We start from the raw sequence: 24,614 nt of genomic DNA, 5'->3' as shown, positions 1-24,614 counted from the left end.
ACTGTATCCCTTGGACCTTCTTATTGACGATGAAACATAGAAATTTCATCGGAATTAAAAACAAAAAGCACAATGCCGACTTAATTACAAGAAGACTGACTCTTCTTACTGACCATGCTTTGAACCATTCCTGTGACACTAGTTATAGATTCCGATGCTTCACTTCAGGTTTACTATATCCCTCGGACCTTCTTATTGACGATGAAACACAGAAATTGCATAGGAATTAAATAGAAAAGGCACAATGCCGGCTTAAGTACAAGAAGACTGACTCTTCCTACTGTCTATGTTTTGAACCATTTCTGTGACTCTAGTTATAGATTCCGGTGCTTCAGTTCAGTTTTACTGTATCCCTCTGACCTTCTTATTGACGATGAAACACAGAAATTGCATCGGAATTAAATACAAAATTCACAATTCCCATTTAAGTACAAGGTGTCTGACTCTTCTTACTGGCTATGTTTTGAACCATTCATGTGACGCTAGTTATAGATTCCGATGCTTCACTCCAGGTTTACTGTATCCCTTGGACCTTCTTATTGTCGATGAAATACAGAAATTGCATCGGAATTAAATACAAAAGGCACAATGGCGACTTAAGTGCAAGAAGTCTGACTCTTCTTACTGACTATGATATGAACCATTCATGTGACACTAGTTATAGATTCCGGTGCTTCACTTCAGGTTTACTGTATCCCTTGGACCTTCTTATTGACGATGAAACACAGAAATTGCATCGGAAATAAATACAAAAGGAACAATGCCGTCTGAAGTACAAGAAGACTGTCTCTTCTTACTGACTATGTTTTGAACCATTCCTGTGACACTAGTTATAGATTCTGATGCTTCACTTCAGGTTTACTGTGTCCCTTGGACCTTCTTATTGACGATGAAACACAGAAATTGCATCGGAATTAAATACAAAAGGCACAAAGCCGACTTAAGTACAAGAGGACTGACTCTTCTTACTGATTATGTTTTGAACCCTTTTTGTGACACTAGTTATAGATTCCGATGCTTCACTCCCAGTTTACTGTAACCCTTGGACCTTCTTATTAACGATGAAACACAAAATTTGCATCGGAATTAAATAGAAAAGGCACAATGCCGACTTAAGTACAAGAAGACTGACTCTTCCTACTGTCTATGTTTTGAACCATTTCTGTGACTCTAGTTATAGATTCCGGTGCTTCAGTTCAGGTTAACTGTATCCCTCTGACCTTCTTATTGACGATGAAACACAGAAATTGCATCGGAATTAAATACAAAATTCACAATTCCAAATTAAGTACAAGAAGACTGACTCTTCTTACTGTCTATGTTTTGAACCATTCATGTGACGCTAGTTATAGATTCCGATGCTTCACTCCAGGTTTACTGTATCCCTTGGACCTTCTTATTGACGATGAAACACTGAAATTACATCGGAATTAAATACAAAAGGCACAATGGCGACTTAAGTACAAGAAGTCTGTCTCTTCTTACTGACTATGATTTGAACCATTCATGTGACACTAATTATAGATTCCGGTGCTTCACTTCAGGTTTACTGTATCCCTTGGACCTTCTTATTGACGATGAAACACAGAAATTGCATCGGAATTAAATACAAAAGGCACAAAGCCGACTTAAGTACAAGAAGACTGACTCTTCTTACTGACTATGTTTTGAACCATTCCTGTGACACTAGTTATAGATTCCGATGCTTGACTTCAGATTTACTGTATGCCTCTGACCATCTTATACACGATGAAGCACAGAAGTTGCATCGGAATTAAATACTAATGGCACAATGCCGAATTAAGTACAAGAAGACTGACTCTTCTTACTGTCGATGTTTTGAACCATTCCTGTGACACTAGTTATAGATTTAGACGTTTACTCCAGGTTTACTGTATCCCTTGGACCTTCTTATTGACGATGAAACACAGAAATTGCATAGGAAATAAATAGAAAAGGCACAATGCCGACTTAAGTACAAGAAGAGTGACTCTTCCAACTGTCTATGTTTTGAACCATTCCTGTGACACTAGTTATAGATTCCGGTGCTTCAGTTCAGGTTTACTGTACCCCTCTGACCTTCTTATTGACGATGAAACACAGAAATTGCGTCGAAATTAAATACAAAAGTCACCATGCCGACTTAAGTACAAGAAGACTGACTCATCCCACTGTCTATGTTTTGAACCATCCCTGTGACACTAGTTATAGATTCCGATGCTTAACTTCAGGTTTACTGTATCCCTCTGACCTTCTTATTGACGATGTAACACCGACATTGCATCGGAATTAAATACAAAAGGAACAATGCCGACTTTAGTACAAGAAGACTGACTCTTCTTACTGACCATGTTTTGAACCATTCCTGTGACACTAGTTATGGATTCCGATGCTTCACTTCAGGTTTACTATATCCCTCGGACCTTCTTATTGACGATGAAACACAGAAATTGCATAGGAATTAAATAGAAAAGGCACAATGCCGACTTAAGTACAAGAAGACTGACTCTTCCTACTGTCTATGTTTTGAACCATTTTTGTGACTCTAGTTATAGATTCCGGTGCTTCAGTTCAGGTTTACTGTATCCCACTGACCTTCTTATTGACGATGAAACACAGAAATTGCATCGGAATTAAATACAAAATTCACAATTCCGAATTAAGTACAAGATGACTGACTCTTCTTACTGTCTATGTTTTGAACCATTCATGTGACGCTAGTTATAGATTCCGATGCTTCACTCCAGGTTTACTGTATCCCTTGGACCTTCTTATTGACGATGAAACACAGAAATTGCATCGGAATTAAATACAAAAGGCACAATGGCGACTTAAGTGCAAGAAGTCTGACACTTCTTACTGACTATGATTTGAACCATTCATGTGACACTAGTTATAGATTCCGGTGCTTCACTTCAGGTTTACTGTGTCCCTTGGACCTTCTTATTGACGATGAAACACAGAGATTGCATCGGAATTAAATACAAAAGGCACAAAGCCGACTTAAGTACAAGAGGACTGACTCTTCTTACAGACTATGTTTTGAACCATTTTTGTGACACTAGTTATAGATTCCGATGCTTCACTCAAAGTTTACTGTAACCCTTGGACCTTCTTATTAACGATGAAACACAAAAATTGCATCGGAATTAAATAGAAAAGGCACAATGCCGACTTAAGTGCAAGAAGACTGACTCATCCTACTGTCTATGTGTTGAACCATTCCTGTGTCACTAGTTGGATTCCGATGCGTCACTCCAGGTTTACTATATCCCTTGGACCTTCTTATTGACGATGAAACACAGAAATTGCATAGGAATTAAATAGAAAAGGCACAATGCCGACTTGAGTACAAGAAGACTGACTCTTCTTACTGACTATGTTTTGAACCATTCCTGTGACACTAGTTATAGATTCCGATGCTTCACTTCAGGTTTACTGTATCCCTCTGACCTTCTTATTGACGATGTAACACCGACATTGCATCGGAATTAAATACAAAAGGAACAATGCCGACTTTAGTACAAGAAGACTGACTCTTCTTACTGACTATGTTTTGATTCATTCCTGTGACACTAGTTATAGATTCCGCTGCTTCACTCCAGGTTTACTGTATCCCTTGGTCCTTCTTATTGACGATGAAACATAGAAATTGCATCGGAATTAAAAACAAAAAGCACAATGCCGACTTAATTACAAGAAGACTGACTCTTCTTACTGACCATGTTTTGAACCATTCCTGTGACACTAGTTATAGATTCCGATGCTTCACTTTAGGTTTACTATATCCCTCGGACCTTCTTATTGACGATGAAACACAGAAATTGCATAGGAATTAAATAGAAAAGGCACAATGCCGACTTAAGTACAAGAAGACTGACTCTTCCTACTGTGTATGTTTTGAACCATTTCTGTGTCTCTAGTTATAGATTCCGGTGCTTCAGTTCAGGTTAACTGTATCCCTCTGACCTTCTTATTGACGATGAAACACAGAAATTGCATCGGAATTAAATACAAAATTCACAATTCCGAATTAAGTACAAGAAGACTGACTCTTCTTACTGTCTATGTTTTGAACCATTCATGTGACGCTAGTTATAGATTCCGATGCTTCACTCCAGGTTTACTGTATCCCTTGGACCTTCTTATTGACGATGAAACACAGAAATTACATCGGAATTAAATACAAAAGGCACAATGGCGACTTAAGTACAAGAAGTCTGTCTCTTCTTACTGACTATGATTTGAACCATTCATGTGACACTAATTATAGATTCCGGTGCTTCACTTCAGGTTTACTGTATCCCTTGGACCTTCTTATTGACGATGAAACACAGAAATTGCATCGGAAATAAATACAAAAGGCACAATGACGACTGAAGTACAAGAAGACTGACTCTTCTTACTAACTATGTTTTGAACCATTCCTGTGACACTAGTTATAGATTCTGATGCTTTACTTCAGGTTTACTGTGTCCCTTGGACCTTCTTATTGACGATGAAACACAGAAATTGCTTCGGAATTAAATACAAAAGGCGCAAAGCCGACTTAAGTACAAGAAGACTGACTCTTCTTACTGACTATGTTTTGAACCATTCCTGTGACACTAGTTATAGATTCCGATGCTTGACTTCAGATTTACTGTATGCCTCTGACCATCTTATACACGATGAAACACAGAAATTTCATCGGAATTAAATACTAAAGGCACAATGCCGAATTAAGTACAAGAAGACTGACTCTTCTTACTGTCGATGTTTTGAACCATTCGTGTGAAACTAGTTATAGATTTAGAGCTTTACTCCAGGTTTACTGTATCCCTTGGACCTTCTTATTGACGATGAAACACACAAAATGCATAGGAAATAAATAGAAAAGGCACAATGCCGACTTAAGTACAAGAAGACTGACTAGTCCTACTGTCTATGTTTTGAACCATTCCTGTGACACTAGTTATAGATTCCGGTGCTTCAGTTCAGGTTTACTGTATCCCTCTGACCTGCTTATTGACGATGAAACACAGAAATTGCGTCGGAATTAAATACAAAAGTCACAATGCCGACTTAAGTACAAGAAGACTGACTCTTCCCACTGTCTATGTTTTGAACCATTCCTGTTACACTAGTTATAGATTCCGATGCTTCACTTCAGGTTTATTGTATCCCTTGGACCTTCTTATTGACGATGAAACACAGAAATTGCATCGGAATTAAATACAAAAGGCACAATTCCGACTTATGTACAAGAAGACTGACTCTTCTTACTGACCATGCTTTGAACCATTCCTGTGATACTAGCTATAGACTCTGATGCTTCACTTTAGGTTTATTGTATCCCTTGAACCTTCTTATTGAAGATGAAACACAGAAATTGCTTCGGAATTAAATACAAAAGGCACAATGCCGACTTAAGTACAAGAATACTGACTCTTCTTACTGTCTATGTTTTGAACCATCCCTGTGACACTAGTTATAGATTCCGATGCTTTACCTCAGGTTTACTGTATCCCTTGGTCCTTCGTATTGACGATGAAACACTGAAATTGCATCGGAATTAAATACAAAAGGCACAATGCCGATTTTAGTACAAGAAGACTGACTCTTCTTACTGACTATGTTTTGATTCATTCCTGTGACACTAGTTATAGATTCCGCTGCTTCACTCCAGGTTTACTGTATCCCTTGGACCTTCTTATTGACGATGAAACATAGAAATTGCATCGGAATTAAAAACAAAAAGCACAATGCCGACTTAATCACAAGAAGACTGGCTCTTCTTACTGACCATGTTTTGAACCATTCCTGTGACACTAGTTATAGATTCCGATGCTTCACTTCAGGTTTACTATATCCCTCGGACCTTCCTATTGACGATGAAACACAGACATTGCATAGGAATTAAATAGAAAAGGCACAATGCCGACTTAAGTACAAGAAGACTGATTCTTAATACTGTCTATGTTTTGAACCATTTCTGCGACTCTAGTTATAGATCCCGGTGCTTCAGTTCAGGTTTACTGTATCCCTCTGACCTTCTTATTGACGATGAAACACAGAAATTGCATCGGAATTAAATACAAAATTCACAATTCCGAATTAAGTACAGGATGACTGACTCTTCTTACTGTCTATGTTTTGAACCATTAATGTGACGCTAGTTATAGATTCCGATGCTTCACTCCAGGTTTACTGTATCCCTTGGACCTTCTTATTGACGATGAAACACAGAAATTGCATCGGAATTAAATACAAAAGGCACAATGTCGACTTAAGTGCAGGAAGTCTGACTCTTCTTACTGACTATGATTTGAACCATTCATGTGACACTAGTTATAGATTCCGGTGCTTCACTTCAGGTTTACTGTATCCCTTGGACCTTCTTATTGACGATGAAACACAGAAATTGCATCGGAAATAAATACAAAAGGCACAATGCCGTCTGAAGTACAAGAAGAGTGACTCTTCTTACTGACTATGTTTTGAACCATTCCTGTGACCCTAGTTATAGATTCTGATGCTTCACTTCAGGTTTACTGTGTCCCTTGGACCTTCTTATTGACGATGAAACACAGAAATTGCATCGGAATTAAATACAAAAGGCACAAATCCGACTTAAGTACAAGAAGACTGACTCTTCTTACTGACTATGTTTTGAACCATTCCTGTGACACTAGTTATAGATTCCGATGCTTGACTTCAGATTTACTGTATGCCTCTGACCATCTTATACACGATGAAACACAGAAATTGCATCGGAATTAAATACTAAAGGCACAATGCCGAATTAAGTACAAGAAGACTGACTCTTCTTACTGTCGATGTTTTGAACCATTCCTGTGACACTAGTTATAGATTTAGAGCTTTACTCCAGGTTTACTGTATCCCTTGGACCTTCTTATTGACGGTGAAACACAGAAATTGCATAGGAAATAAATAGAAAAGGCACAATGCCGACTTAAGTACAAGAAGACTGACTCTTCCTACTGACCATGCTTTGAACCATTCCTGTGACACTAGCTATAGACTCTGATGCTTCACTTTAGGTTTATTGTATCCCTTGAACCTTCTTATTGAAGATGAAACACAGAAATTGCTTCGGAATTAAATACAAAAGGCACAATGCCGACTTAAGTACAAGAATACTGACTCTTCTTACTGTCTATGTTTTGAACCCTCCCTGTGACACTAGTTATAGATTCCGATGCTTCACTTCAGGTTTACTGTATCCCTTGGTCCTTCTTATTGACGATGAAACACTGAAATTGCATCGGAATTATATACAAAAGGCACAATGCCGATTTTAGTTCAAGAAGACTGACTCTTCTTACTGACTATGTTTTGATTCATTCCTGTGACACTAGTTATAGATTCCGCTGCTTCACTCCAGGTTTACTGTATCCCTTGGACCTTCTTATTGACGATGAAACATAGAAATTGCAACGGAATTAAAAACAAAAAGCACAATGCCGACTTAATTACAAGAAGACTGACTCTTCTTACTGACCATGTTTTGAACCATTCCTGTGACACTAGTTATAGATTCCGATGCTTCACTTCAGGTTTACTATATCCCTCGGACCTTCTTATTGGCGATGAAACACAGAAATTGCATAGGAATTAAATAGAAAAGGCACAATGCCGACTTAAGTACAAGAAGACTGACTCTTCCTACTGTCTATGTTTTGAACCATTTCTGTGAATCTAGTTATAGATTCCGGTGCTTCAGTTCAGGTTTACTGTATCCCTCTGACCTTCTTATTGACGATGAAACACAGAAATTGCATCGGAATTAAATACAAAATTCACAATTCCGAATTAAGTACAAGATGACTGACTCTTCTTACTGTCTATGTTGTGAACCATTCATGTGACGCTAGTTATAGATTCCGATGCTTCACTCCAGGTTTACTGTATCCCTTGGACCTTCTTATTGACGATGAAACACAGAAATTGCATGGGAATTAAATACAAAAGGCACAATGGCGACTTAAGTGCAAGAAGTCTGACTCTTCTTACTGACTATGATTTGAACCATTCATGTGACACTAGTTATAGATTCCGGTGCTTCACTTCAGGTTTACTGTATCCCTTGAACCTTCTTATTGAAGATTAAACACAGAAATTGCTTCGGAATTAAATACAAAAAGCACAATGCCGACTTAAGTACAAGAATACTGACTCTTCTTACTGTCTATGTTTTGAACCATCCCTGTGACACTAGTTATAGATTCCGATGCTTCACTTCAGGTTTACTGTATCCCTTGGTCCTTCGTATTGACGATGAAACACGGAAATTGCATCAGAATTAAATACAAAAGGCACAATGTCGATTTTAGTACAAGAAGACTGACTCTTCTTACTGACTATGTTTTGATTCATTCCTGTGACACTAGTTATAGATTCCGCTGCTTCACTCCATGTTTACTGTATCCCTTGGACCTTCTTATTGACGATGAAACATAGAAATTGCATCGGAATTAAAAACAAAAAGCACAATGCCGACTTAATTACAAGAAGACTGACTCTTCTTACTGACCATGTTTTGAACCATTCCTGTGACACTAGTTATAGATTCCGATGCTTCACTTCAGGTTTACTATATCCCTCGGACATTCTTATTGACGATGAAACACAGAAATTGCATAGGAATTAAATAGAAAAGGCACAATGCCGACTTAAGTACAAGAAGACTGACTCTTCCTACTGTCTATGTTTTGAACCATTTCTGTGACTCTAGTTATAGATTCCGGTGCTTCAGTTCAGGTTTACTGTATCCCTCTGACCTTCTTATTGACGATAAAACACAGAAATTGCATCGGAATTAAATACAAAATTCACAATTCCGAATTAAGTACAAGATGACTGACTCTTCTTACTGTCTATGTTTTGAACCATTCATGTGACGCTAGTTATAGATTCCGATGCTTCACTCCAGGTTTACTGTATCCCTTGGACCTTCTTATTGACGATGAAACACAGAAATTGCATCGGAATTAAATACAAAAGGCACAATGGCGACTTAAGTGCAAGAAGTCTGACCCTTCTTACTGACTATGATTTGAACCATTCATGTGACACTAGTTATAGATTCCGGTGCTTCACTTCAGGTTTACTGTATCCCTTGGACCTTCTTATTGAAGATGAAACACAGAAATTGCTTCGGAATTTAATACAAAAGGCACAATGCCGACTTAAGTACAAGAAGACTGACTCTTCCTACTGTCTATGTTTTGAACCATTTCTGTGACTCTAGTTATAGATTCCGGTGCTTCAGTTCAGGTTTAATGTATCCCTCTGACCTTCTTATTGACGATGAAACACAGAAATTGCATCGGAATTAAATACAAAATTCACAATTCCGAATTAAGTACAAGATGACTGACTCTTCTTACTGTCTATGTTTTGAACCATTCATGTGACGCTAGTTATAGATTCCGTTGCTTCACTCCAGGTTTACTGTATCCCTTGGACCTTCTTATTGACGATGAAACACAGAAATTGCATCGGAATTAAATACAAAACGCACAATGGCGACTTAAGTGCAAGAAGTCTGACTCTTCTTACTGACTATGATTTGAACCATTCACGTGACACTAGTTATAGATTCCGGTGCTTCACTTCAGGTTTACTGTATCCCTTGGACCTTCTTATTGACGATGAAACACAGAAATTGCATCGGAATTAAATAGAAAAGGCACATTGCCGACTTAACTGCAAGAAGACTGACTCATCCTACTGTCTACGTTTTGAACCATTCCTGTGTCACTAGTTAGATTCCGATGCGTCACTCCAGGTTTACTATATCCCTTGGACCTTCTTATTGACGATGAAACACAGAAATTGCATAGGAATTAAATAGAAAAGGCACAATGCCGACTTGAGTACAAGAAGACTGACTCTTCTTACTGTCTATGTTTTGAACTATTCCTGTGACACTAGTTATAGATTCCAAAGCTTCACTTCAGGTTTACTGTATCCCTCTGACCTTCTTATTGACGATGTAACACTGACATTGCATCGGAAGTAAATACAAAAGGAACAATGCCGACTTTAGTACAAGAAGACTGACTCTTCTTACTGACTATGTTTTGATTCATTCCTGTGACACTAGTTATAGATTCCGCTGCTTCACTCCAGGTTTACTGTATCCCTTGGTCCTTCTTATTGACGATAAAACATAGAAATTGCATCAGAGTTAAAAACAAAAAGCACAATGCCGACTTAATTACAAGAAGACTGACTCTTCTTACTGACCATGTTTTGAACCATTCCTGTGACACTAGTTATAGACTCCGATGCTTCACTCCAGGTTTACTGTATCCCTTGGACCTTCTTATTGTCGATGAAATACAGAAATTGCATCGGAATTAAATACAAAAGGCACAATGGCGACTTAAGTGCAAGAAGTCTGACTCTTCTTACTGACTATGATATGAACCATTCATGTGACACTAGTTATAGATTCCGGTGCTTCACTTCAGGTTTACTGTATCCCTTGGACCTTCTTATTGACGATGAAACACAGAAATTGCATCGGAAATAAATACAAAAGGAACAATGCCGTCTGAAGTACAAGAAGACTGTCTCTTCTTACTGACTATGTTTTGAACCATTCCTGTGACACTAGTTATAGATTCTGATGCTTCACTTCAGGTTTACTGTGTCCCTTGGACCTTCTTATTGACGATGAAACACAGAAATTGCATCGGAATTAAATACAAAAGGCACAAAGCCGACTTAAGTACAAGAGGACTGACTCTTCTTACTGATTATGTTTTGAACCCTTTTTGTGACACTAGTTATAGATTCCGATGCTTCACTCCCAGTTTACTGTAACCCTTGGACCTTCTTATTAACGATGAAACACAAAATTTGCATCGGAATTAAATAGAAAAGGCACAATGCCGACTTAAGTACAAGAAGACTGACTCTTCCTACTGTCTATGTTTTGAACCATTTCTGTGACTCTAGTTATAGATTCCGGTGCTTCAGTTCAGGTTAACTGTATCCCTCTGACCTTCTTATTGACGATGAAACACAGAAATTGCATCGGAATTAAATACAAAATTCACAATTCCAAATTAAGTACAAGAAGACTGACTCTTCTTACTGTCTATGTTTTGAACCATTCATGTGACGCTAGTTATAGATTCCGATGCTTCACTCCAGGTTTACTGTATCCCTTGGACCTTCTTATTGACGATGAAACACTGAAATTACATCGGAATTAAATACAAAAGGCACAATGGCGACTTAAGTACAAGAAGTCTGTCTCTTCTTACTGACTATGATTTGAACCATTCATGTGACACTAATTATAGATTCCGGTGCTTCACTTCAGGTTTACTGTATCCCTTGGACCTTCTTATTGACGATGAAACACAGAAATTGCATCGGAATTAAATACAAAAGGCACAAAGCCGACTTAAGTACAAGAAGACTGACTCTTCTTACTGACTATGTTTTGAACCATTCCTGTGACACTAGTTATAGATTCCGATGCTTGACTTCAGATTTACTGTATGCCTCTGACCATCTTATACACGATGAAGCACAGAAGTTGCATCGGAATTAAATACTAATGGCACAATGCCGAATTAAGTACAAGAAGACTGACTCTTCTTACTGTCGATGTTTTGAACCATTCCTGTGACACTAGTTATAGATTTAGACGTTTACTCCAGGTTTACTGTATCCCTTGGACCTTCTTATTGACGATGAAACACAGAAATTGCATAGGAAATAAATAGAAAAGGCACAATGCCGACTTAAGTACAAGAAGAGTGACTCTTCCAACTGTCTATGTTTTGAACCATTCCTGTGACACTAGTTATAGATTCCGGTGCTTCAGTTCAGGTTTACTGTACCCCTCTGACCTTCTTATTGACGATGAAACACAGAAATTGCGTCGAAATTAAATACAAAAGTCACCATGCCGACTTAAGTACAAGAAGACTGACTCATCCCACTGTCTATGTTTTGAACCATCCCTGTGACACTAGTTATAGATTCCGATGCTTAACTTCAGGTTTACTGTATCCCTTGGTCCTTCTTATTGACGATGAAGCACTGAAATTGCATCGGAATTAAATACCAAAGGCACAATGCCGAATTTTGTACAAGAAGACTGACTCTTCTTACTGACTATGTTTTGATTCATTCCTGTGACACTAGTTATAGATTCCGCAGCTTCACTCCAGGTTTACTGTATCCCTTGGACCTTCTTATTGACGATGAAACATAGAAATTTCATCGGAATTAAAAACAAAAAGCACAATGCCGGCTTGATTACAAGAAGACTGACTCTTCTTACTGACCATGTTTTGAACCATTCCTGTGACACTAGTTATGGATTCCGATGCTTCACTTCAGGTTTACTATATCCCTCGGACCTTCTTATTGACGATGAAACACAGAAATTGCATAGGAATTAAATAGAAAAGGCACAATGCCGACTTAAGTACAAGAAGACTGACTCTTCCTACTGTCTATGTTTTGAACCATTTTTGTGACTCTAGTTATAGATTCCGGTGCTTCAGTTCAGGTTTACTGTATCCCACTGACCTTCTTATTGACGATGAAACACAGAAATTGCATCGGAATTAAATACAAAATTCACAATTCCGAATTAAGTACAAGATGACTGACTCTTCTTACTGTCTATGTTTTGAACCATTCATGTGACGCTAGTTATAGATTCCGATGCTTCACTCCAGGTTTACTGTATCCCTTGGACCTTCTTATTGACGATGAAACACAGAAATTGCATCGGAATTAAATACAAAAGGCACAATGGCGACTTAAGTGCAAGAAGTCTGACACTTCTTACTGACTATGATTTGAACCATTCATGTGACACTAGTTATAGATTCCGGTGCTTCACTTCAGGTTTACTGTGTCCCTTGGACCTTCTTATTGACGATGAAACACAGAGATTGCATCGGAATTAAATACAAAAGGCACAAAGCCGACTTAAGTACAAGAGGACTGACTCTTCTTACAGACTATGTTTTGAACCATTTTTGTGACACTAGTTATAGATTCCGATGCTTCACTCAAAGTTTACTGTAACCCTTGGACCTTCTTATTAACGATGAAACACAAAAATTGCATCGGAATTAAATAGAAAAGGCACAATGCCGACTTAAGTGCAAGAAGACTGACTCATCCTACTGTCTATGTGTTGAACCATTCCTGTGTCACTAGTTGGATTCCGATGCGTCACTCCAGGTTTACTATATCCCTTGGACCTTCTTATTGACGATGAAACACAGAAATTGCATAGGAATTAAATAGAAAAGGCACAATGCCGACTTGAGTACAAGAAGACTGACTCTTCTTACTGACTATGTTTTGAACCATTCCTGTGACACTAGTTATAGATTCCGATGCTTCACTTCAGGTTTACTGTATCCCTCTGACCTTCTTATTGACGATGTAACACCGACATTGCATCGGAATTAAATACAAAAGGAACAATGCCGACTTTAGTACAAGAAGACTGACTCTTCTTACTGACTATGTTTTGATTCATTCCTGTGACACTAGTTATAGATTCCGCTGCTTCACTCCAGGTTTACTGTATCCCTTGGTCCTTCTTATTGACGATGAAACATAGAAATTGCATCGGAATTAAAAACAAAAAGCACAATGCCGACTTAATTACAAGAAGACTGACTCTTCTTACTGACCATGTTTTGAACCATTCCTGTGACACTAGTTATAGATTCCGATGCTTCACTTTAGGTTTACTATATCCCTCGGACCTTCTTATTGACGATGAAACACAGAAATTGCATAGGAATTAAATAGAAAAGGCACAATGCCGACTTAAGTACAAGAAGACTGACTCTTCCTACTGTGTATGTTTTGAACCATTTCTGTGTCTCTAGTTATAGATTCCGGTGCTTCAGTTCAGGTTAACTGTATCCCTCTGACCTTCTTATTGACGATGAAACACAGAAATTGCATCGGAATTAAATACAAAATTCACAATTCCGAATTAAGTACAAGAAGACTGACTCTTCTTACTGTCTATGTTTTGAACCATTCATGTGACGCTAGTTATAGATTCCGATGCTTCACTCCAGGTTTACTGTATCCCTTGGACCTTCTTATTGACGATGAAACACAGAAATTACATCGGAATTAAATACAAAAGGCACAATGGCGACTTAAGTACAAGAAGTCTGTCTCTTCTTACTGACTATGATTTGAACCATTCATGTGACACTAATTATAGATTCCGGTGCTTCACTTCAGGTTTACTGTATCCCTTGGACCTTCTTATTGACGATGAAACACAGAAATTGCATCGGAAATAAATACAAAAGGCACAATGACGACTGAAGTACAAGAAGACTGACTCTTCTTACTAACTATGTTTTGAACCATTCCTGTGACACTAGTTATAGATTCTGATGCTTTACTTCAGGTTTACTGTGTCCCTTGGACCTTCTTATTGACGATGAAACACAGAAATTGCTTCGGAATTAAATACAAAAGGCGCAAAGCCGACTTAAGTACAAGAAGACTGACTCTTCTTACTGACTATGTTTTGAACCATTCCTGTGACACTAGTTATAGATTCCGATGCTTGACTTCAGATTTACTGTATGCCTCTGACCATCTTATACACGATGAAACACAGAAATTTCATCGGAATTAAATACTAAAGGCACAATGCCGAATTAAGTACAAGAAGACTGACTCTTCTTACTGTCGATGTTTTGAACCATTCGTGTGAAACTAGTTATAGATTTAGAGCTTTACTCCAGGTTTACTGTATCCCTTGGACCTTCTTATTGACGATGAAACACACAAAATGCATAGGAAATAAATAGAAAAGGCACAATGCCGACTTAAGTACAAGAAGACTGACTAGTCCTACTGTCTATGTTTTGAACCATTCCTGTGACACTAGTTATAGATTCCGGTGCTTCAGTTCAGGTTTACTGTATCCCTCTGACCTGCTTATTGACGATGAAACACAGAAATTGCGTCGGAATTAAATACAAAAGTCACAATGCCGACTTAAGTACAAGAAGACTGACTCTTCCCACTGTCTATGTTTTGAACCATTCCTGTTACACTAGTTATAGATTCCGATGCTTCACTTCAGGTTTATTGTATCCCTTGGACCTTCTTATTGACGATGAAACACAGAAATTGCATCGGAATTAAATACAAAAGGCACAATTCCGACTTATGTACAAGAAGACTGACTCTTCTTACTGACCATGCTTTGAACCATTCCTGTGATACTAGCTATAGACTCTGATGCTTCACTTTAGGTTTATTGTATCCCTTGAACCTTCTTATTGAAGATGAAACACAGAAATTGCTTCGGAATTAAATACAAAAGGCACAATGCCGACTTAAGTACAAGAATACTGACTCTTCTTACTGTCTATGTTTTGAACCATCCCTGTGACACTAGTTATAGATTCCGATGCTTTACCTCAGGTTTACTGTATCCCTTGGTCCTTCGTATTGACGATGAAACACTGAAATTGCATCGGAATTAAATACAAAAGGCACAATGCCGATTTTAGTACAAGAAGACTGACTCTTCTTACTGACTATGTTTTGATTCATTCCTGTGACACTAGTTATAGATTCCGCTGCTTCACTCCAGGTTTACTGTATCCCTTGGACCTTCTTATTGACGATGAAACATAGAAATTGCATCGGAATTAAAAACAAAAAGCACAATGCCGACTTAATCACAAGAAGACTGGCTCTTCTTACTGACCATGTTTTGAACCATTCCTGTGACACTAGTTATAGATTCCGATGCTTCACTTCAGGTTTACTATATCCCTCGGACCTTCCTATTGACGATGAAACACAGACATTGCATAGGAATTAAATAGAAAAGGCACAATGCCGACTTAAGTACAAGAAGACTGATTCTTAATACTGTCTATGTTTTGAACCATTTCTGCGACTCTAGTTATAGATCCCGGTGCTTCAGTTCAGGTTTACTGTATCCCTCTGACCTTCTTATTGACGATGAAACACAGAAATTGCATCGGAATTAAATACAAAATTCACAATTCCGAATTAAGTACAGGATGACTGACTCTTCTTACTGTCTATGTTTTGAACCATTAATGTGACGCTAGTTATAGATTCCGATGCTTCACTCCAGGTTTACTGTATCCCTTGGACCTTCTTATTGACGATGAAACACAGAAATTGCATCGGAATTAAATACAAAAGGCACAATGTCGACTTAAGTGCAGGAAGTCTGACTCTTCTTACTGACTATGATTTGAACCATTCATGTGACACTAGTTATAGATTCCGGTGCTTCACTTCAGGTTTACTGTATCCCTTGGACCTTCTTATTGACGATGAAACACAGAAATTGCATCGGAAATAAATACAAAAGGCACAATGCCGTCTGAAGTACAAGAAGAGTGACTCTTCTTACTGACTATGTTTTGAACCATTCCTGTGACCCTAGTTATAGATTCTGATGCTTCACTTCAGGTTTACTGTGTCCCTTGGACCTTCTTATTGACGATGAAACACAGAAATTGCATCGGAATTAAATACAAAAGGCACAAATCCGACTTAAGTACAAGAAGACTGACTCTTCTTACTGACTATGTTTTGAACCATTCCTGTGACACTAGTTATAGATTCCGATGCTTGACTTCAGATTTACTGTATGCCTCTGACCATCTTATACACGATGAAACACAGAAATTGCATCGGAATTAAATACTAAAGGCACAATGCCGAATTAAGTACAAGAAGACTGACTCTTCTTACTGTCGATGTTTTGAACCATTCCTGTGACACTAGTTATAGATTTAGAGCTTTACTCCAGGTTTACTGTATCCCTTGGACCTTCTTATTGACGGTGAAACACAGAAATTGCATAGGAAATAAATAGAAAAGGCACAATGCCGACTTAAGTACAAGAAGACTGACTCTTCCTACTGACCATGCTTTGAACCATTCCTGTGACACTAGCTATAGACTCTGATGCTTCACTTTAGGTTTATTGTATCCCTTGAACCTTCTTATTGAAGATGAAACACAGAAATTGCTTCGGAATTAAATACAAAAGGCACAATGCCGACTTAAGTACAAGAATACTGACTCTTCTTACTGTCTATGTTTTGAACCCTCCCTGTGACACTAGTTATAGATTCCGATGCTTCACTTCAGGTTTACTGTATCCCTTGGTCCTTCTTATTGACGATGAAACACTGAAATTGCATCGGAATTATATACAAAAGGCACAATGCCGATTTTAGTTCAAGAAGACTGACTCTTCTTACTGACTATGTTTTGATTCATTCCTGTGACACTAGTTATAGATTCCGCTGCTTCACTCCAGGTTTACTGTATCCCTTGGACCTTCTTATTGACGATGAAACATAGAAATTGCAACGGAATTAAAAACAAAAAGCACAATGCCGACTTAATTACAAGAAGACTGACTCTTCTTACTGACCATGTTTTGAACCATTCCTGTGACACTAGTTATAGATTCCGATGCTTCACTTCAGGTTTACTATATCCCTCGGACCTTCTTATTGGCGATGAAACACAGAAATTGCATAGGAATTAAATAGAAAAGGCACAATGCCGACTTAAGTACAAGAAGACTGACTCTTCCTACTGTCTATGTTTTGAACCATTTCTGTGAATCTAGTTATAGATTCCGGTGCTTCAGTTCAGGTTTACTGTATCCCTCTGACCTTCTTATTGACGATGAAACACAGAAATTGCATCGGAATTAAATACAAAATTCACAATTCCGAATTAAGTACAAGATGACTGACTCTTCTTACTGTCTATGTTTTGAACCATTCATGTGACGCTAGTTATAGATTCCGATGCTTCACTCCAGGTTTACTGTATCCCTTGGACCTTCTTATTGACGATGAAACACAGAAATTGCATGGGAATTAAATACAAAAGGCACAATGGCGACTTAAGTGCAAGAAGTCTGACTCTTCTTACTGACTATGATTTGAACCATTCATGTGACACTAGTTATAGATTCCGGTGCTTCACTTCAGGTTTACTGTATCCCTTGAACCTTCTTATTGAAGATTAAACACAGAAATTGCTTCGGAATTAAATACAAAAAGCACAATGCCGACTTAAGTACAAGAATACTGACTCTTCTTACTGTCTATGTTTTGAACCATCCCTGTGACACTAGTTATAGATTCCGATGCTTCACTTCAGGTTTACTGTATCCCTTGGTCCTTCGTATTGACGATGAAACACGGAAATTGCATCAGAATTAAATACAAAAGGCACAATGTCGATTTTAGTACAAGAAGACTGACTCTTCTTACTGACTATGTTTTGATTCATTCCTGTGACACTAGTTATAGATTCCGCTGCTTCACTCCATGTTTACTGTATCCCTTGGACCTTCTTATTGACGATGAAACATAGAAATTGCATCGGAATTAAAAACAAAAAGCACAATGCCGACTTAATTACAAGAAGACTGACTCTTCTTACTGACCATGTTTTGAACCATTCCTGTGACACTAGTTATAGATTCCGATGCTTCACTTCAGGTTTACTATATCCCTCGGACATTCTTATTGACGATGAAACACAGAAATTGCATAGGAATTAAATAGAAAAGGCACAATGCCGACTTAAGTACAAGAAGACTGACTCTTCCTACTGTCTATGTTTTGAACCATTTCTGTGACTCTAGTTATAGATTCCGGTGCTTCAGTTCAGGTTTACTGTATCCCTCTGACCTTCTTATTGACGATAAAACACAGAAATTGCATCGGAATTAAATACAAAATTCACAATTCCGAATTAAGTACAAGATGACTGACTCTTCTTACTGTCTATGTTTTGAACCATTCATGTGACGCTAGTTATAGATTCCGATGCTTCACTCCAGGTTTACTGTATCCCTTGGACCTTCTTATTGACGATGAAACACAGAAATTGCATCGGAATTAAATACAAAAGGCACAATGGCGACTTAAGTGCAAGAAGTCTGACCCTTCTTACTGACTATGATTTGAACCATTCATGTGACACTAGTTATAGATTCCGGTGCTTCACTTCAGGTTTACTGTATCCCTTGGACCTTCTTATTGAAGATGAAACACAGAAATTGCTTCGGAATTTAATACAAAAGGCACAATGCCGACTTAAGTACAAGAAGACTGACTCTTCCTACTGTCTATGTTTTGAACCATTTCTGTGACTCTAGTTATAGATTCCGGTGCTTCAGTTCAGGTTTAATGTATCCCTCTGACCTTCTTATTGACGATGAAACACAGAAATTGCATCGGAATTAAATACAAAATTCACAATTCCGAATTAAGTACAAGATGACTGACTCTTCTTACTGTCTATGTTTTGAACCATTCATGTGACGCTAGTTATAGATTCCGTTGCTTCACTCCAGGTTTACTGTATCCCTTGGACCTTCTTATTGACGATGAAACACAGAAATTGCATCGGAATTAAATACAAAACGCACAATGGCGACTTAAGTGCAAGAAGTCTGACTCTTCTTACTGACTATGATTTGAACCATTCACGTGACACTAGTTATAGATTCCGGTGCTTCACTTCAGGTTTACTGTATCCCTTGGACCTTCTTATTGACGATGAAACACAGAAATTGCATCGGAAATAAATACAAAAGGCACAATGCCGTCTGAAGTACAAGAACACTGACTCTTCTTACTGACTATGTTTTGAACCATTCCTGTGACACTAGTTATAGATTCTGATGCTTCACTTCAGGTTTACTGTGTCCCTTGGACCTTCTTATTGACGATGAAACACAGAAATTGCATCGGAATTAAATACAAAAGGCACAAAGCCGACTTAAGTACAAGAGGACTGACTCTTCTTACTGACTATGTTTTGAACCATTTTTGTGACACTAGTTATAGATTCCGATGCTTCACTCCCAGTTTACTGTAACCCTTGGACCTTCTTATTAACGATGAAACACAAAAATTGCATCGGAATTAAATAGAAAAGGCACATTGCCGACTTAACTGCAAGAAGACTGACTCATCCTACTGTCTACGTTTTGAACCATTCCTGTGTCACTAGTTAGATTCCGATGCGTCACTCCAGGTTTACTATATCCCTTGGACCTTCTTATTGACGATGAAACACAGAAATTGCATAGGAATTAAATAGAAAAGGCACAATGCCGACTTGAGTACAAGAAGACTGACTCTTCTTACTGTCTATGTTTTGAACTATTCCTGTGACACTAGTTATAGATTCCAAAGCTTCACTTCAGGTTTACTGTATCCCTCTGACCTTCTTATTGACGATGTAACACTGACATTGCATCGGAAGTAAATACAAAAGGAACAATGCCGACTTTAGTACAAGAAGACTGACTCTTCTTACTGACTATGTTTTGATTCATTCCTGTGACACTAGTTATAGATTCCGCTGCTTCACTCCAGGTTTACTGTATCCCTTGGTCCTTCTTATTGACGATAAAACATAGAAATTGCATCAGAGTTAAAAACAAAAAGCACAATGCCGACTTAATTACAAGAAGACTGACTCTTCTTACTGACCATGTTTTGAACCATTCCTGTGACACTAGTTATAGACTCCGATGCTTCACTTCAGGTTTACTATATCCCTCGGACCTACTTATTGACGATGAAACACAGAAATTGCATAGGAATTAAATAGAAAAGGCACAATGCCGACTTAAGTACAAGAAGACTGACTCTTCCTACTGTCTATATTTGAACCATTTCTGTGACTCTAGTTATAGATTCCGGTGCTTCAGTTCAGGTTAACTGTATCCCTCTGACCTTCTTATTGACGATGAAACACAGAAATTGCATCGGAATTGAATACAAAATTCACAATTCCGAATTAAGTACAAGAAGACTGACTCTTCTTACTGTCTATGTTTTGAACCATTCATGTGACGCTAGTTATAGATTCCGATGCTTCACTAAAGGTTTACTGTATCCCTTGGACCTTCTTATTGACGATGAAACACAGAAATTACATCGGAATTAAATACAAAAGGCACAATGGCGACTTAAGTACAAGAAGTCTGTCTCTTCTTACTGACTATGATTTGAACCATTCATGTGACACTAATTATAGATTCCGGTGCTTCACTTCAGGTTTACTGTATCCCTTGGACCTTCTTATTGACGATGAAACACAGAAATTGCATCGGAAATAAATACAAAAGGCACAATGCCGACTGAAGTACAAGAAGACTGACTCTTCTTACTGACTATGTTTTGAACCATTCATGTGACACTAATTATAGATTCCGGTGCTTCACTTCAGGTTTACTGTATCCCTTGGACCTTCTTATTGACGATGAAACACAGAAATTGCATCGGAAATAAATACAAAAGGCACAATGCCGACTTAAGTACAAGAAGACTGACTCTTCTTACTGACTATGTTTTGAACCATTCCTGTGACACTAGTTATAGATTCTGATGCTTCACTTCAGGTTTACTGTGTCCCTTGGACCTTCTTATTGACGATGAAACACAGAAATTGCATCGGAAATAAATACAAAAGGCACAATGCCGACTGAAGTACAAGAAGACTGACTCTTCTTACTGACTATGTTTTGAACCATTCCTGTGACACTAGTTATAGATTCTGATGCTTCACTTCAGGTTTACTGTGTCCCTTGGACCTTCTTATTGACGATGAAACACAGAAATTGCATCGGAATTAAATACAAAAGGCGCAAAGCCGACTTAAGTACAAGAAGACTGACTCTTCTTACTGACTATGTTTTGAACCATTCCTGTGACACTAGTTATAGATTCCGATGCTTGACTTCAGATTTACTGTATGCCTCTGACCATCTTATACACGATGAAACACAGAAATCGCATCGGAATTAAATACTAAAGGCACAATGCCGAATTAAGTACAAGAAGACTGACTCTTCTTACTGTCGATGTTTTGAACCATTCCTGTGACACTAGTTATAGATTTAGAGCTTTACTCCAGGTTTACTGTATCCCTTGGACCTTCTTATTGACGATGAAACACACAAAATGCATAGGAAATAAATAGAAAAGGCACAATGCCGACTTAAGTACAAGAAGACTGACTAGTCCTACTGTCTATGTTTTGAACCATTCCTGTGACACTAGTTATAGATTCCGATGCTTCACTTCAGGTTTACTGTGTCCCTCTGACCTTCTTATTGACGATGAAACACAGAAATTGCATCGGAATTAAATACAAAATTCACAATTCCGAATTAAGTACAAGATGACTGACTCTTCTTACTGTCTATGTTTTGAACCATTCATGTGACGCTAGTTATAGATTCCGATGCTTCACACCAGGTTTACTGTATCCCTTGGACCTTCTTATTGACGATGAAACACAGAAATTGCATCGGAATTAAATACAAAAGGCACAATGGCGACTTAAGTGCAAGAAGTCTGACTCTTCTTACTGACTATGATTTGAACCATTCATGTTAAGCTAGTTATAGATTCCGGTGCTTCACTTTAGGTTTACTGTATCCCTTGGACCTTATTATTCACGATGAAACACAGAAATTGCATCGGAAATAAATACAAAAGGCACAATGCCGTCTGAAGTACAAGAAGAGTGACTCTTCTTACTGACTATGTTTTGAACCATTCCTGTGACACTAGTTATAGATTCTGATGCTTCACTTCAGGTTTACTGTGTCCCTTGGACCTTCTTATTGACGATGAAACACAGAAATTGCTTCGGAATTAAATACAAAAGGCACAAAGCCGACTTAAGTACAAGAAGACTGACTCTTCTTACTGACTATGTTTTGAACCATTACTGTGACACTAGTTATAGATTCCGATGCTTGACTTCAGATTTACTGTATGCCTCTGACCATCTTATACACGATGAAACACAGAAATTGCATCGGAATTAAATACTAAAGACACAATGCCGAATTAAGTACAAGAAGACTGACTCTTCTTACTGTCGATGTTTTGAACCATTCCTGTGACACTAGTTATAGATTTAGAGCTTTACTCCAGGTTTACTGTATCCCTTGGACCTTCTTATTGACGATGAAACACAGAAATTGCATAGGAAATAAATAGAAAAGGCACAATGCCGACTTAAGTACAAGAAGACTGACTCTTACTACTGTCTATGTTTTGAACCATTCCTGTGCAACTAGTTATAGATTCCGGTGCTTCAGTTCAGGTTTACTGTATCCCTCTGACCTTCTTATTGACGATGAAACACAGAAATTGCGTCGGAATTAAATACAAAAGGCACAATGCCGATTTTAGTTCAAGAAGACTGACTCTTCTTACTGACTATGTTTTGATTCATTCCTGTGACACTAGTTATAGATTCCGCTGCTTCACTCCAGGTTTACTGTATCCCTTGAACCTTCTTATTGACGATGAAACATAGAAATTGCATCGGAATTAAAAACAAAAAGCACAATGCCGACTTAATTACAAGAAGACTGACTCTTCTTACTGACCATGTTTTGAACCATTCCTGTGACACTAGTTATAGATTCCGATGCTTCACTTCAGGTTTACTATATCCCTCGGACCTTCTTATTGACGATGAAACACAGAAATTGCATAGGAATTAAATAGAAAAGGCACAATGCCGACTTAAGTACAAGAAGACTGACTCTTCCTACTGTCTATGTTTTGAACCATTTCTGTGAATCTAGTTATAGATTCCGGTGCTTCAGTTCAGGTTTACTGTATCCCTCTGACCTTCTTATTGACGATAAAACACAGAAATTGCATCGGAATTAAATACAAAATTCACAATTCCGAATTAAGTACAAGATGACTGACTCTTCTTACTGTCTATGTTTTGAACCATTCATGTGACGCTAGTTATAGATTCCGATGCATCACTCCAGGTTTACTGTATCCCTTGGACCTTCTTATTGACGATGAAACACAGAAATTGCATCGGAATTAAATACAAAAGGCACAATGGCGACTTAAGTGCAAGAAGTCTGACCCTTCTTACTGACTATGATTTGAACCATTCATGTGACACTAGTTATAGATTCCGGTGCTTCACTTCAGGTTTACTGTATCCCTTGGACCTTCTTATTGAAGATGAAACACAGAAATTGCTTCGGAATTTAATACAATAGGCACAATGCCGACTTAAGTACAAGAAGACAGACTCCTCTTACTGACTATGTTTTGAACCATTCCTGTGACACTAGTTATAGATTCCGATGCTTGACTTCAGATTTACTGTATGCCTATGACCATCTTATACACGATGAAACACAGAAATTGCATCGGAATTAAATACTAAAGTCACAATGCCGAATTAAGTACAAGAAGACTGACTCTTCTTACTGTCGATGTTTTGAACCTTTCCTGTGACACTAGTTATAGATTTAGAGCTTTACTCCAGGTTTACTGTATCACTTGGACCTTCTTATTGACGATGAAACACAGAAATTGCATAGGAAATAAATAGAAAAGGCACAATGCCGACTTAAGTACAAGAAGACTGACTCTTCCTACTGTCTATGTTTTGAACCATTCCTCTGACACTAGTTATAGATTCCGGTGCTTCAGTTCAGGTTTACTGTATCCCTCTGACCTTCTTATTGACGATGAAAC

The sequence above is a fragment of the Schistocerca americana genome, unplaced genomic scaffold (assembly GCF_021461395.2).
Source record: "Schistocerca americana isolate TAMUIC-IGC-003095 unplaced genomic scaffold, iqSchAmer2.1 HiC_scaffold_22, whole genome shotgun sequence".
Lineage (NCBI taxonomy): Eukaryota > Metazoa > Arthropoda > Insecta > Orthoptera > Acrididae > Schistocerca > Schistocerca americana.
Note: the sequence above shows the minus strand (reverse complement) of the source record.